Source organism: Daphnia pulex, chromosome 3 (genome assembly GCF_021134715.1).
Source record: "Daphnia pulex isolate KAP4 chromosome 3, ASM2113471v1".
NCBI classification, from domain to species: Eukaryota; Metazoa; Arthropoda; class Branchiopoda; order Diplostraca; family Daphniidae; genus Daphnia; species Daphnia pulex.
In genome coordinates, this window is record NC_060019.1 from 4,889,393 (window position 1) to 4,907,304 (window position 17,912).

Consider the following 17,912-nt stretch of genomic DNA (forward strand, 5'->3'; position numbering starts at 1 on the left):
CAGAAAAGCAGAGGTAGGCAGATGACTAATGAATATATGCCTCCACTGGCTGAACATTCATACCGGTACGTGCAACTTAAATGTTTGAAGTTTTGACGTCGGAAAGGACGTATATTATATATTATAAGATACTTTTATACAGTCTATAGAGCAAGGCTTTTTTTTTTCAACTAGCCGCGCACACAGTCTCCATCGCCAGTTCACGAGAAAACTCAATTTGACCTATTGAACTATCTCTTTGAACAGCTTTGAGACCAGAAATCAATTGATTATCAACATAGCTACTATATGTCAACTTCTTTTGATTTGAAAGCCATGTAAATTATGTAAATAGAGTTGTGAATTTCGGATCTATTGACATAATTCATTCTTTAAAAAAATACTTGTAAAATGTTCCGAAAACATATAGCCTACTCGCAGTATATTTATTTATGATCAATATAGCCTATATGTAAAGACCCCAGCAGCAGTGAGCCCCCTCCTCCATATTCGTTTCCTGAATTTAATAAAATAAAGCAAAAAAAAAAAAAAAATTAGGGTTGAACAGAATCAGTATAAAATTATATACCCACTACTACACGAGTAGGCAAAGTGCATTCTTCAGGACACTTTTATAGCTACTAACAAAGCAAGCATGTAATTTTTTTTAATTATTCAAACTGTGAACATGGATCTATTTATACATGTATACGCAGCATGGCTGTGCACCTTCGAGGCGCGAGAAGAAAGGGGGAGAATGGGACGAATGGGAGGAAGGAGGGCGTACGAAAAAAAGGGGAACCACGTTTCCTCTTCTCCCCCATTCGTCCCATTCTCCCTCTTCTCCCCGTTCTCGCGCTACAAAGGTACACAGCCATGCTGCGTTGCCAGATAAAACGGAAAAAGAAAACAGATCCCGAAGAACCCCATAGACGCTCGGCTTGGGTCTGATAATCTTGAGCATGGTTGCTTTTTTCAGTAGGGAGATGTTTACGGCAACGAGCGTGAATGAAACTGGCTGATCTCGTATTCTTTTAATGAGTCTCAACATTTCTTTATGAACCACTCAGCGTCTAAAACATAAACCGAGAGTCATAACAGAAAACACTTAATAAGAGTTGCCTTTGTCTTATCTTCAAAAATAGACAATTTTAAGATTTTATTATTGCTTAACCTTTATCATTGTGACAAATCCTCAATCCAGACTCATTTCCTTTGTCATTTTTGTTTTTTGTCACTTTTTTTCTCTGCACCTTAAAATGTCATTTTATTCAGACACTATTGTCATTACTCGCGTTCGTTATATAATCGGGTCGTTCAATAAGTGGACCACCACTGTACTGTTAAAAGGGAATTTCATGGCCCCAATGTTTTACCTAAATGGATGTATTTGTTACAAAGTATAAAACATGGTCATGGTTTATAGGGCTGTTTGAAATCTTTTTAAACATTTGTTTAGATCGCGCAACGCAGCAATCGACGATAAATTCTGTCTGCTTTAAGAGCCAGCCTGGCCGCCTCGGTTTTTCTGACTTCATTTGACCTTGGACTGGTCCAACTTCGTCCGATAAATAATTTTTGTTTCTACCATCAAAGCAAAGTCAATGGTTTTGCTTTCCAGCAAATTACTTTAACATTCATTTTCCCGCTTTCCAATGTATGGTCTAGGGTTTTCCCAGTATTGCGCTATCCGTGATGGCCGCATTAAACATTATACTACCCACTGCTTCGTGCAATGGCTCCGTCCCTGAGACGCGGGATGGCCTTACAAAGAGTAAGACGCGAACACACAAACTTTGGTCAAATACTAAACAAGAGAAATAGCAAGAATTATGACACTACTTAGTAGGCGGGTGTTGTGGCGGACGGAGGATATACTGGCTGGCTGGAATGCACTGCACACTGCTCTCTCTGGGTGTTGCTGCCGTTGGCCAGTCCTTACATGCTGCTCGCGGGATCTTTTCTCTTCTGGACCGGATTCAGAAGAAGAAAGTATTGATATTGTACGCTCAACACATGTCGGCTTAATAGCAAAATGTTTATTAATAATACCTTTCTTGATGAGAAGAGAGAAAAACACGTAAAGAACAAGTAGTTCGGAGATACAGTAAAGTAGATCGAACACAGACAAGTAAGGTAGCAACGTTGAAGAGAGTTTGTTTCTAGGGAGAGAGTAATATGCTTTGTGTCCGTTAGGTGGCGGAGCATGGAGTATCTTAACATCCCCCCTCAAACGAAAGGTAGGTTGAAGGAATTACTCGTTAGAAAAAGAGTCCTGGATCCCAATGCGTGAGCGAAGAAACATTAATTGAGGAGTCGGTAAAGATTTTGTAAAAATATTCGCGAGCTGGTGTGGTGACATAAACCGATCTCACCTTCCTCCTGTTTCTCGCGGATGAAATTACTCGTTAGAAAAAGAGTCCTGGATCCCAATGCGTGAGCGAAGAAACATTAATTGAGGAGTCGGTAAAGATTTTGTAAAAATATTCGCGAGCTGGTGTGGTGACATAAACCGATCTCACCTTCCTCCTGTTTCTCGCGGATCATGAAATGATCATGAAATGATCATGAAACGAATCTGGATGTGTTTAGTGCGGCTGTGGTGAATAGGATTGTGAACCAGGCGAATAGAGCTCTGATTATCACATATTGAACGAACATGGTTGTTAAGGAAGGAATCAATTTGAATTAAAAGCCGGCGGAGCCATATTGCTTCCTTCGTAGCATCGGTGGCCGCGACATATTCGGCTTCAGTGGTGGAGGTGACTGTGCAGGTTTGACGATGACTTCCCCACGCCACCGCGCCACCTAAATGAAGAAATAGAAAACCAGAGGTTGATCTGCGAGAATCAAGGCATTCTGCGTAGTCTGCATCGGTAAAACCAACGAGCTGGGCCCACCCTTTGCTGGAAAAAAGAATTCCGTGATTGAAAGTGCCTGGCAGATACGAGAAAATCCGCTTAACAGCTGACCAGTGAGCCTTGCCACGATTTTGGGAAAAACGGGCAGCCTGGCCTACAGCGTAGGCTATCAGGACGAGTACACATCATTAAGTAGATCAAGGAACCGATGGCTTCTTTGTAGGGTACCCCAGCCATCAAGGAAATGCCTTCAGGGGTGGTTGGTGACATCGAGGTTGTCAGATGAGATTGAGGACCAGCACGGGTCTTCACAGGAAAACAGGTGGACATCTTGAAGCGGCGAAGAATACCAGCAATGTATTGTGGCTGGGACAAGAGTAGTTGACGTTTTTCCCGATTGCGATCGATTTGGAGACCAAGAAAACAGTCTGCCTGATGAGAAGTCATCTTGAATTGCGTGGATAAATACGCCATAATCGATTCAGTGAGTGTTGATGAATTGGTGCATAGGAGGCTGTCATCAACCCATATCCCTAGTATGATGAACTCGTTGTCGCTAGATCGTGTGTAAACACATGGATCAGCTGTTGTGCTGGTGAGTCCATACTTGGTGATGAATGCGTTGAACTCGATGTTCCAGAGACGAGAGGATTGTTTTAGACCATACAATCCTTTGTGGAGCCTGCAGACCCGTTTCTCTTTCTCAGGTGTAGTAAAGCCTTCGGGTTGGCGGAAATAAAGTTCTTCGGTCACGTCGCCATACAAGAAAGCTGTTTTACATCGAATTGTGTCACTGAAAGATCGCGATTGGCGGCCATAGATAGGATGACGCGAAGTGAGTCAAGTTTAATGACAAGAGAATATATTTCGTCGTATTCGATCCCGGGTCTCTGAGAGAACCCTTTTGCTACGAAACGAGCCTTGTACCTTTCGATGGATCCGTCGAGAGATCGTTTGATTACATAAGTCCATCGGCTGCCAATGGCTACCCTGCCAGGGGGTAGCTCTTCTAAGGACAAGGTGTGGTTGTCAATTAGTGATTGCATTTCTTCTGACATAGCTTTCTTCCATGACTCAGCGTTGATGTCTGAAATGGCGCGGGAATAAGACTCTGGTTCTTTTTGATCATCGAATAGGATAGTGGAGTGAAGACTGGCAGCTTCCGCCCAGCAATGCTTCGGTTGGGGAATGGAGTGTTCCATGTCCGGATTGTCAGAGGAGGATGCCAGGCTCAACTCGTCAAAACTTACATCACGACTAATCTTTATTCTCCTTGTGGCTGGGTCCCATAGACGATACGCTTTAGTCGTGTCATAATAGCCAATGAACATGCAACGAGTGCTCTTGACGTCCAGCTTCTTTCTGTCACAATTGGGAATATGGATGTTAGCAGTACATCCGAAAATCCTCAGAGGACCTAGATGTGGCTTTTTCTTAAACCATAGTTCGTATGGAGTGACGTGACTGTCCGTTGATGGAGTCCGATTGAGAGTGTAGGTAGCGCAGTTGTAAGATTCGGCCCATAAATTCAGTGGAACGTTCTGCATGTAGGTACAGCTTCTTTCGGCCTCGCCAATTGTTCGGTGGTCGCGCTCAGATACACTATTGAGTTGAGGTGTATGTGCTGGACTGGTTTCGTCTCGAATGTTCTTGCTTGTCAGCCAATTTTCAAATTCGGAGTTAGTAAATTCCCCACCTCCATCTGATCTGAGTGTCCGTACGAGAACCTTGATTTCATTCCGAATTTTGCAGACGAATAACTTGAATTTTTCAAATACCTCTGATTTCAATTTAAGAAAGTATATTGCTCTGTAACCGCTGTAATCGTCTTTGAAAGCGACGTAGTACTTGGATCCTGGTGGCGTTTCCTCTTGCATTGGACCACATACGTCTGCATGAATGAGTTCCCCTAGTTCAGTGGCTTTGGTTCGAGCGGACGTGAGCGGAAGTCTGTGCGCCTTTCCAAGAGAGCATCCTAAGCATAGGGTTGTAGGTGGCTGTGAGTCTTCAAAATCCATGCCGTTGACAATTCCGGCTTTCATCATTCTGATGACGAGAAACTTGTGTGAGACAAGCGTGGATGCCATGTAGATAACGAAACCTTTTTTACGAATGCTTTTAAAGCAGTCGACTGAGGTTCCTGTGATGATATCGCTGTGGCGCTGATGTTCAACTTGTAAAGAGTTTTTCCTTCTCCATTTCCACTCAGGATTGTAGTACCATTCGATTTAAAGAGGACTGTTTGTTTGAGAAACTCCAAGTTTAAACCTCGATCAGTTGCTGAGGCGATAGAAAGGAGGTTTGTTCCTAAGTCGGGTACATAAAGAACGTTGTTTAAAACTTCGGTCTGTGTTGTCCCATCAACTATTGTGACGACGTGAATGTCTCCTTGGCTGAGGGCATAAAGTGTGACACCACCGATGCCGCTGAGTGCCCGTGACAGTTCTGGAATGCTTGTAAAATTATGCATGAGGGATTTGTTGTGGTACATATGATGAGTTGCTCCCGAGTCCGCGTACCACCTGTTCCGATCAAGTGAGGTAGTGTCGTCTGCCGCCATGGCAAAATCGTCCTGTTTGGGTCGAGACAGAGTAGCTCTGCTTTTGTTGATTTTTAGCATCAAGGCGTCATCTGAAGTCTTTTTTCTACATGTTGATGGACCGTGATTAAAGTTGTGGCAGTAAGAGCATTGTTCTTCTATGATGCCTGCTTCAGCATTGATTCTGTGTGAGCAAGTGCTTTGATCGTGGTTTGATTTCCCACAAAAGTTGCATGCAGTACGGATACGCTTGTCACTACGTTCGTTTCCACGATCTAGAGTTCTTCTTTCTGGTTTTGAAACATTAGGGCGTTTTGCTGCTCCAACTAGAGCTTCTGCTTGTCTTGGTTGATTGAGGACTTCAGTCGAGTTCAATTCACGATGTTGCTCGTTCATAAACTTCGTGATTAGATGCGGCATAGTTTTTTCAGTTTCTGCTAAATTGTCCCAAATAGTCATGAAGTGTCTGTAGCTTGAGGGTAAAGTCGATACTATCTTCGTCATGATCTGGGATTGACTCATGGATTGATTCAAGTCATCCAGTTGTTGAGCCATCCCCTCAATAGCAGTAATATGTTGCATGATGGTATGACCTTTAAAATACTGTAGCTTGAAGGACGTGGGTGCTAGCTGAGGCATTCTGCATGTGCTGTGCAGCTAGTTTTGTCCATATTGCGAATGCAGATCTGCAGTTTACGATGCCTGCTGCTCTTTGGGGCTGATTGTGGTCATCAAGATCAGTCTCGCATTAGTGTCTTTCTTTTTCCAAAGATTAATGGCTTTTTGATTGGTAACATTCCCTTGAGCAACTGTGGCTACGGGCAGCAAATCTCTACCCAGTAGATAGCAAATTATGTTTTCTTTAAGTAAACAGTCTAATAAAACTCTGTGATTTTAAATTAGTGTTACCTCGACAATGTCAAGTAGTTCATGCTGTTCGAGTACAAGCCAGCATTTTATATTTCCAAAGTTGGAAGTTTGTTCCATTGAATTGCTCGATGTGACTTAGTTCAGACTTTGACATGATTGAGCCAGATTTAAACGTTCTGGGCCCATAACCTATTGATATTGTACACTCAACACATGTCGGCTTAATAGCAAAGTGTTTTTTAATAATACCTTTCTTGATGAGAAGAGAGAAAAACACGTAAAGAACAAAGTAGTTCGGATATATAGTGAAGTAGATCGAACACAGACAAGTAAGGTAGCAACGTTGAATAGAGAGTATGCTTTGTGTCCGTTAGGTGGCGGAGCATGGAGAATCTTAACAGAAAGTGTGGCACGTTATGGCATTTTTCGAGTATATATAGCTGTTTGCACTACAGTGGGAGGCTAGATTTGAGGGGGAAAGCGGAAAGCAGAAGTAGGAAGCTTCGGGAAGACTTATAACGGTTGGGCTCACTACATTTGCGGTAGTTCGACATCGCGTCTTTTTCTTCTTGTCCGTGAGGCGACATGAATTTTGACAGGCTCGTGGCTCCTTGTCTGTCATATGGTAGTGTGACGGGATAGCAATTACTTAGATTAAATTAAAACAGTACTTTGTCGATGTACGGTGGCGAAGAAAGAAACATAATTTTGTTGTCTCCATGTCTGGATATAATTAGGCCAACGAAATGATCTGCTATCCATGCTGTCCATCTCAGAAAAAGTTATTGTTCCAAACAGAGACTGCACAGCAGCGGCAATCAACTTAAATTTAAGTATTTAAGGAAGATAATAACACTAAAAAATTTCAGTGTCCTCTTTTTCCCACTTAAACCTTATTATCTCTACTTAACGCACTATTTCCCCACTTAAAACCAACAATTTGTGTTACTTAATCATTTTAAGTGAGAAAATGACTGATTAAGTAAGAAAAACATTAAGTGGTTTGAAAAATTTTAAGACTTTAATTAAGGAAACTTCAGTTTAAGTGAGATACAGCCATTAAGTAGTTGATTTTTAAAGTGTTTAAGTGATTGCATGGGACCTATGATGAAATTCATTTGAAATAATATATTGTCGCATCAGCGCTTAATGAGAATATGGTAGTAATAAAGAACAATGTAAATAAAACCATCAATTTCAAATGACTGCAAACGAACTTAAAAAACGAGTGCTGTTTCCGCTGCAAAAATTTGAGCAAAAGTTTGTTTTGGTCTAAGGATATAGGAAAACCTATCTTCTTCGAAATAACTTGGTTTCCATAAACTCCATTTTCATAATATATCCTCTTCCAATATCCATAATAATGAATATTAAAATATTGGGTAAATGAAGGGATTTTTTGGTCCCGTCAAACTATTGTGGCGGTGAATTTTGTCTGTTTTTTTCGGTGCCGATTTCTCAAATATTCAGGAGAAATCAAAGAAATTCCCGCTTCCTTAGCTACAATACCTACAAAATTATACTTTTGTCACACTACAATCCACAAAATCTTGTGACATATCCCCGTTTTTCCATACGCGTTAGAGATTGGTCACCCATCCCTAGTCCGTTTCCGTGATAATTAGTTGCTTGTTGCTCTCGATCGCTTTGGTTGTGGAACGTCCCATGACAATTCACTTGTTCAATAGTATTTGACACACTTTCTAAGATCCATTTTTCGAGCTGATTCAATTCTTGTCTCTTAACGCCACGCGTCCCCTGATGACTACTAGGCGATGTGTAACCCGGGCGAATTCTTACTTTTTTAGAAGCAGTACAATTTCAGTTGGTGCTACGGCATCCAGTGCTTTTTCTCGTTTTGACGCGATATCCTCCACTCGTTTTGGGACTTCTTGAATAAATTGTTTGGTTTTATATTTGGACCTCATTTAACGATACATTCTTTGAACGGTAGCTGGCAATAGTCCTAAAAAAAGATGTCTATTCTTACCCTTTTCGGACATTCTGTGGCCAATACGGGGATACAAAAAGAGGAAGTCGTGAAAGTAGTTAATAAAAGACTCTTCCCTTCCCTGGACTCTTGAGCGGAGCCTCGTCTCCAGATGCACCTAATAATTTACTGGTTTAAATGCGCGGAGGAGTTATTGGCGCAAGGCATCAAATGTTTCTGGCAGTTGTAGTCGCGTTATCAAGCAACAATACACCATATTTCAGCTACCCCCTCAAAATACACCCCAATATGCCTTAAACGTTGGTCTGGACCCTAATGCCGCTTTTTGTTCAATTCTAAAAAAATATTGACTACATTTTAGTGGCTGATCAACAGAAAATTTGTGGATATCGTAGTACGGCTGCTGTGTATCTATGTAGCGAGGTTGAACACAATTTTGTGCTGACGCTGGGGTTGTCTCTAATGTGTTAAAAGCTTCTAAACAAGGTTTGCCCTTCTCCCTTGGTCACGACATACCCCTTTAGTCTCGCGATTTGCCATACTTTTAAAATAGTTAAGATCTCTAAAAGAGATCTAATAAGGTCTTAAAAGAGATAACACAAGGTATAATTCATAAGCATGGTTGGAATTACCGCGTTCAACCAAATACCGCAATATTACCGTGGTGCTACGGAATTACCTCTGGGATCTACCACGATTCTCTTTTTTAGTACTGCACCGCAGTAACGCGGTAGAAATCACCTGGTGATGGTGACTTGTCGAACAATTTTTAGAAAGTCCTGACACTAATCCTGATTTGCTGAACACTTCAAAAATTACTAAGCAATCTAGACGCTTAAATTATCCCGAACAATTCTTTACTTTCTACAAAAGTAGGATTAACCCAGGAAATTCCCTTTAACACTGTATGGTTGGTGAATGTCAATCAAAACCAAAAAATCTCTCTACTATTGACGATTCGTGAGGCAATCTCAAGAAACACTTAAAGTAAGCAAGATAGTATTACTTATTGTGAGTCTGTGACTGTGACACTGGAAATAATTATACTTATACTTTCACGATGTTTTAGAAATGCCAAGCCAGTTATATAGAATAGTTTTTTCGGCACTCCAAATAAAGAGATTGATCCCACATCTATTGAAAAATCATTCAGTGGAACTGCAACACCACATAAATATATCCTACTCAACTGAAACAGGGTTGAATTCTATTCGTTGCTTGAAGTACGCATATTTAAAGTACTTATTTTCATTCTCTACTTAAATATTGGGATTCTAACTCATACTTGTAGTTTTTTTTGACGTTGAAGTACACTTAAATATAAGCGAAATTTGTCTGTTTTTCAAGCCAACAATCTTTTGGAAATGAATTACGATTTAACAAGTAGCGATGACGACAAAATTTGGCGCGATGAAAAGCACACTAAGTAAAAAGAAGAATGGTACCTATTTATTCGGATATGTTTAGAATAGATAAAGTATATAGTATGAAGCGTTTTTTAATGACCAACAATTTATTAAAACATTTTATTTTGACAGGGAGTCACTACAATTTATAGAAGGTAAAGTAGTTTTCATGGAAATAATTGTGATTGGCGTATAGATTAACGTATAGAATGCATCAAAATTACGCGACCACGAACATACACTTAAACGTTTTTCAGGCGGATAAGAAAGTCTCAGTTGGATACCCACCCTAACTGTTTTGATGAATAAGGTGGAGTCTCTTAGAAGAAAGACTGGCACTTTCCATTACAAAGCATTGATTTCATGGACTTTCTCCGCATTAAACGTTTAACCTGTGTTTGGCTGCAACGGTGCATCCGAAATATAAACTAAGCTGGAGGTAAATTCGTACTATATAGATAAGATAAGATAAGATATGATATTTTTGGTATTTTTCCTGTCTCTTCTACCTGGCTTCAAAAATCTTTAAAAACGTATCTCTACCTAAAGGGTGGGGCAAAAAATCACTAATAGATACCAGATAAGACACACGATACTCACTTTTTTCGTCGTGGTCATTAAAAAAAACACGTGTGCGTCAACAATGCATTTGAAGAAGAACGGTTTTTGTTTGCGTAAAGAGGATGGTTTTGCGCCATAAAGTGGAGAACATTTTGCCGAGTAATTTGCCGAATACAATCATGTTCTTGGAGATTGGGACATTAAGCGATCAATGGTGATTTACTTTGGTAATTTTACGAAGCTTACGTTAGCTAGCTACAGTATCATTTCAAATTTTAGGTGGTCATGGTGAAACAGATGGATGAAGCAGCATGGTGGCTAATACATTTGGCAACAATAGGATTCCCGGCTGGGATGACGATGAGCAGTTTGCCCATTGAAGATTCCGTTCCAAATCTTCCCATGCAATCATCAATCAGTGAAAATCCACAAGTTCTTGAAGATATGGTCTAAATAGAAGTTTCTATTTCCGCGAATGATGATAAAGAAAACGAAGATGATCCACTCTTGCTGTTACTTAAAGAAATGGGTGTTAAAAATGCAATGATGGAGACTGCTGTGCAAGATGTCGCCTGAGCAGAATCTTTAAATTCTGTCCAAGAACCATTGCGTTTGGAAAAATAGGAAAAAAATGAATATTTTAACTGTTGGGAAACCGTTCACTTTTGCGTTTTTCTTGATGTGAAAAAGACGAATAAAATTTGGAAAGTTTAATGGCAAATGTGGTAATGTGGTAAATACTTTAAGATATTAACATACACTTGTTCAAAAGAGGGCTACTTAGCGCTACTTATACGATGCGTAACGGAAAGCGCAACTTATAAGTTGAGGAACGCTTCTCACGAAGTAACCGATAGTAACCTTCGCAACCGCCGATTATTGTTAGATGGGCAGCTTGTTCAACGGTTTTTGACAAAAAAAAAATTATGTTTGGGACTGGGGTTGAACCTTTGACTTTAAAAGCAAACACGCTGTGCATTAACCACTACACCGCTACATATGACTATAATTTTACTAACTCTACTTTGGTTTTCCATTAACTACAGAAATGCAGATGCACCTTAGCCCTCTCGTCTTTGTAAAACATGTACAGCATATAGATTTCTAAAATGCCAACTTAGAATGCTTTCCCGCGTATTTTCCCAGACAAAACTACTTTACTGTTTTTCTTCGACCGTTTCCCAGCGCATACACTTGTTTCATGTATGAAAAAGATAGTAGTTATGCACTATACTATCCAAACAGAAATCAATTCAAACAAATTTTATTACTTATTCATGTGTACATTTAAACATGTTTAAAAACAAATGAAAAGTAACTTATGTTTTTTTATTGTATGCCTTAATGCATGAGACACCACTCTTGATTTTCATCTCCAAGATTTGGTTTACCCTGAGGTCTTCGCGGGAACACTTGGATTTTAGCAGTAACACTGGTTATTGGCCACTTTTCAATAAATTCGGACAGATTTGAACCAAGATAAATACCGTAGTCAGAGGAGAGGTAGGGTTTCACAAATGCAGGTTGTAAACCAAGAAATTTTCGACCAACGATTACTGAGCGTGAATAATTTATATCATCATGCAAGAAATCTGTACATACTATAATGTCACCATTAGACATTGCACACACATTGTCTGGTTTTCGGTTAATTAATTCAAATAAAAAAAAACTAAATTTTTGGGACATTTTCCGCCTTTGTGATGATACTGAATGGGGGTACATGCATTTTACCTTCTTTTAGCTTCCAACAGAAGCCGAACTTTTTTGTAAATTATTACGCCCGAAGCAGTTGTTGGAAGCTGATATTTCATTTTTTCTACTAGCCTGTTACGAATCTGTTCTATTGGCAAATTTCCGCTTCTTAATGCCCTACGAAAATAAATTAGAAAACTTTCGTATTGAAATGCGCTTATTTTCTCCACGCCGCATTTGTACTTGGGTTATGTGAGTAATTTGGTGGCTCACAAAACGACAAGGGATATCCCTTTCTGATAGTCCTATGGCATACATATTTAACAAGCGATCCACGATTCAAGTAGACCGAAATCCCGGAGCGGCTTTCCAGATCTAAATCCGGAAAAGGCATTAAAAATATAAAAAAATATAGGAATGTTTGTCTTTGCACGCCGGATTTACCTGCGTTTGCAGAATGACAAAATTCCCACCCGTTCAGGAGTTATTTAGCTCTAAAGTTTGGGTTTTTTGAATTTTGTCAGAAAGTGGGGGGGCTTTAACATCCATTTTCGGAAAAGCGGGGGAGCTAGGGAAAAAACAAATTTTTTAAAAAGGTTTATTGCATACTCAACCATCGAAATCCAAAAGGAATTTTCTTTCCGGATTTTATTGGTTGAGATATGACTGATTTAGTGAAAGGATAATTTAGCTGGTTTCCCTCCCTGGCTTGCAGCCATTTTTTCGTACGGTCCGCTGCGCTCCTGGTGGAAGCCAGCAGAAGGTCTTATATATCGGCCTTCACATTAGACCCATTGCATTTATACAGGCCTTCATATATAGTGAACCCAGATTTCTTATTGGCCGATGTATAAGACCTTCTGCTGGCTTCCACCAGGAGCGCAGCGGACCGTACGAAAAAATGGCTGCAAGCCAGGGAGGGAAACCAGTTAAATTATCCTTTCACTAAATCAGTCATATCTCAACCAATAAAATCCGGAAAGAGAATTCCTTTTGGATTTCGGTGGTTGAGTATGCAATAAACCTTTTTAAAAAATTTGTTTTTTCCCTAGCTCCCCCGCTTTTCCGAAAATGGATGTCAAAGCCCCCCCACTTTCTGACAAAATTCAAAAAACCCAAACTTTAGAGCTAAATAACTCCTAAACGGGTGGGAATTTTGTAAATCTGCAAACGCAGGTAAATCCGGCGTGCGAAGACAAACATTCCTATATTTTTTTTTATATTTTTAAGGCCTTTTCCGGATTTAGATCTGGAAAGCCGCTCCGGGATTTCGGTCTACTTGAATCGTGGATCGCTTGTTAAAATCTGTTGAGCCTTAATAATATCCGATTGAGGAACTGGTTGAGACTCAAAAGATCCCAAGAGTAACATTGAAAATTGAAGCATCATGACGTGGTCAAGGTCAGAACCAGGTAGAATCCCTTCAAATACTGCGAAAAGGTGGTAGTACAGAAATTGCCTCTTAACATGCATTTTATAGTTGCAACAACCACTCAAGTTCTCCACGTACCTGTCAGAATCTTTTACCTTCCAAGATTTGTAAACAGAGTTTCGAGTATTAACCTCAGCTAATTCCGTCTTGTTTAATTTCCCTTCACTTGGCACGGAAGCAAACCCAACTAATCTACGACGAAAGGCTCCTTCTTTCATTGTATGCATGGGGTCTATGACCCCATATAAATCCTGTTACCATGGGGATATTAAGGCGAACGAAAGGACTAATAAGATTGGGATCAAGATTGTCATCATCAGAAAAATAATTCACTTGATAGCTTAGGAAATCAACGTTATTTCGCAGGGAAGCATTAACACTTCGCATTACGATTACTTTACTATCGCCGAATTTTTCACCCTTTTGGATACAACGATCGCAAGCCCAGTATCCCGAGTGCCCTTTAGACTGCTTCAGATAAGAGCGCATTGGGGAGTCGGAAATAACGCAACGAAGGGGGGCAGAGAAGATGTTGGAAACGAACGACGTCCCCAACGGCCGATGACGAGATCCGGTCGAACCACCAGGATTCCGGCCCATTTACGGGAATACGATCTTTGGGGCCCCCGATAGGTGGCCCCTTGTCACCCGCCTGATTGTGCTATTTCGTAAGGCACTTTACCCCCTGGTGTTAATGTAATATTCTGGAGGGGGTCGGGCCTGTACTGTGTTAATTCATCTATCTAACGAGTCAGTCGAATACAATCAACGTTTCACAAATCTCTATACTAGTGTCATCATCTTCACCTTTACAACTTAAATTCGGTAAGGTAAATTAGACACGATTCCTTCCGAACAAAAGAATCGTTTGCTTTGCAAACTAGATTCTTCAGTTTCAGGAGAAAGACGAATAAATTCGTCGATTGTTGGGTTTAGAAAACTAACAATATCATTGGGCTTGCCCTTGCCACAATAAAATCCAATAATAAAGGGAGCTGGCTCTTCAAGTTCTCTTGTACCTTCATTAGATTTCGAGTTCGGTCGAATGGAATGAATTCTCCCAAGTATAGGAGTAAGGGAAGCAGCATCTTTGGCCCGAAATGGTTTTGATTCATCAATAAAGACATCTACTTCATAGTGAGGCAAATCACGTTCCAGAACTGGGCTACGATTTTCACTTAATAATAGTTTTTGGGCTAAGTTTGCTGTAAAAAGTGGGTCAAATGCTTCAATCTGGCAATAATAAAAAATTAATTGTATTATTAGGAGCAATAATATTTTAGGCGATACAATAAAACGTACTCTTTTCACGATCGCCTTGGGCAGTAGATGTGGTTCATCAACATATACGTTGAAAAATTGAAACAAATCAGCGTCGAGGTATACGATTCCAGGAGATGTTTCGCTAAGAGCGCTTTCTAAACCGAAATGTAAATATTTTCCATCGCCGACCGGACTTGCTGGAGGCAGTTTTGTGGATGGTTGTTGTTGGTCAAGTGATGGCCAATCAAATCCATAAATTTTCATTAATTCTTTGCCTGTATTTGGTAATGTGGAATAGTTTGCTTCTGGTTCATATAGTTTCAATAGCATCAAGATATATGTCATGTCGCTATGATTTTGATTTGTATAAACTGCAAAATGTTGCAATGAGGCAAGCAGAGGCAGATTTCGTTTTTGATACGACTCAGTATCATTGATTGGACTTAAATCGTTTTCCCCAGTTTCAGAGTCAGTTTCAGAGTCTTGTACATCGTCGTCAATGGTTTGCTCGCAAACCTTTTGAATATAATTGAATGTGAGAATTTAATACGGGTTCAAAATAATATGCAAGTTGCATCTTACTGAGTCTGTCCAATCTAGTATTGGTGTGTTCTGGTGGGATTCTACTTCATTTTCATCTTCAGGAAGAGTCAACTGCAACAGATTGATGGTGAGATGCTAAATAAGTGACTAGATAACGTGTACTGATTGACTCACCAATTCTGCAGCACTCTGGGTGACATTCCTGTCAGAAATTGCTTTATAGAGACCATATTTTTCACTAAATCCTTGCAATTTTTAATTATATTCCAATTTTTTGTAGGAACTTTTTTTGATACCCAGAGAGCCATGAATTCATTGGCCTTCCGTTTGATTTTAGATTGGTATCTTGGCCCTAAATCTTTTAAAGGCCGTTTTCTGTGTCGGCATGAATATCCACCAGCAATTAAAATATTTTCAATTTCCGAATCAGTATACATCCTGACTAATAAATAAATAACATTATTTTGGAGTATTAAAGGTATTTCAGAAATAATTTATTGCTTGAGTCTTTTACCTAAATTTTTGCAATTGAAAAAGAAAAACAAGTTGTTTTGTTTACGAAAAATACTTTACCAATCGATTACGTATCGACTACTTGTAACAAAACAATTTGATAATTACATTATTTGCTCTTGGAAGATATTTAGGGATGAACGACAAAAATGTGCACGCATTGCTGCTAGCTATTGCCCATATTGCATATTCACACCAGCACACGCCGATTCTCTTCATCATCACAAGTCACATCTTCCTGTCTTTTAAAAATATTGTAACACCTCGTGCATGGAAAATGGCATAAAATTATTCTCAGTCCCAAGTACTTTCAATTTAATTTTTTTGGCTATGCTTTTAATTTTGCCGAATATTTTATTCTTGTAGTATGGATTAGATGTTAATTTTCGTGAACATCCTGAATGGCAAGGAAGATACGATGGAGCATTAATAGGCCAACAAGTATCAATGTTGGATACCAATCTTACATATCATGTTATAATTGTTTCTTATCAACCGGATCGTGATGGCTCATTGGGACCTTGGGTGCTGATTGTTCCAATTGATTGGCTTGATTTAACGTCTAAACATGTTCTTTATCCTCATCCAACTTTTCATCTCCATGGTACCTTCCCCCAGGAATGGAGTGAAATGTCTTTTTGTAGGAGACGCTTTCCCACAACAAAATTCGTTGAATACATGATTGCTGATTTCGTGACGGAAACCGCTGGTGAGTAGTAAATAATATAATTTACTGAAGACTTACAAGTTAACAACTACTCATGGCTTGGTTTTTAGTGACGTTTGAAGAAGCTAAAAGAGAAGCGAAGATTGAACTTGAAAAGATTACACAGCAAGCAGAGCAGCTAGAAAGTTTTCAAGATTCAAATCAATATGATATGAATGAAAAACACTCCAGGCAAGGTACTCTGGAATCTAGAACAATATTTTTTATGTCAATGCTAATTTTTAATTCCATTAGCATACTATCAACCCAGTGTTGTTGCAAGTTTCGAGGTTCGAAAAAGCACTTATCTTGAAAGAACGGGACAAGACATCGAGAAAAAATTTTCAATTGCAATACATGAGAAAACCACTGGAATCGGCAACGTCGCTATGGAAATCAGCAGGGATCGTCAAGTAAATTAGTGTTTGGTATTCAATGTTTTGTTTTTCGCATTTAATTTCACACTTAATGTTCCCCTTTTAAAGGTTTTCAGCCATCGATTGCGTCGGGATCTTCCCGACAAAGTACAGGCAGATGGGCAGAAACTCCACACTCTTCTACTTCATATGTGATGCCGGCAGGTGTACGACAACTAGAAAATACTGCGCCCCCATCAAGAGATTCATTGCGTGCTTCGTCTATTGCAATTGTCTCGGTTACAGATTCTCTGAGTCGTTGTCTACCATTTTCTAATACCTTAGCCAACACAGTGTGTGAAGTTCCAACTCAGCAGCCATCATCATCTGCCACTGCCAGAATGTTACCTCGAGTTACCTCGAGTGTTAGCAAGTGCCCAGTCTAGTAAAATTATTATTTTTTTTTCTTTACTATTTTTAAATAAATATATAGCTTGTTCTATATGACCAACTAACGGCAATAAAAGTATACAGGCTCCTGGCTCAAAAAGAAACGTAGTAGAAAAAGCAAGTGAATCAGCTGATTTGTCCGGTAAGCTGAAACCAAAGCTGTGTGTCAATTTTTTCTGATGTTTTAATTTATGTCTACAGAAAACCAGTATAGAAGAAAAGTAATCAAATTCTTCGAAGAAGTTGTTGCTGTTATAAACAAAAGTAATCGCGCCCATCAGACTAACGATTTCTCTATAGAAACCACTATTCTCGAGCATTTTCATCATTTTGAAAAAGTGTTGACATCAAATGTCAAACTTCCCCTTCAGCACTACAGCAAAATAGAAGATCTGAATTCGGCATTGGCAAACAACGATCTGTCCATTGCCATGGTGAGTTTTGCGAGTTTTTGAGAATTGTTGGAATGTATTTTTAAAATTCAGAGCTAACATTGTATTATTTGCTTTTTAATATTGCGCCTTTTACTCCAAGATCCTAAAAACAATGTCATCGCGAGACCAAATTTCCAAAATGTTGATGAGTAAACTGTTTACCAACACTCTTTGCACAAAAATTCAATGGAAAAGAGGGAGCCGTTCACATATGACGTCACGGACTTTTTGACGATTTTACACCCCCCTCCCCCCTTCGTCACAATTCATCACAGTAGGTATACCCCCCCCCCCTCTAATATGACGTCACAAAGTCAGATACCCCCCCTCCCTTTTTAAAAATTGTTTGAGCC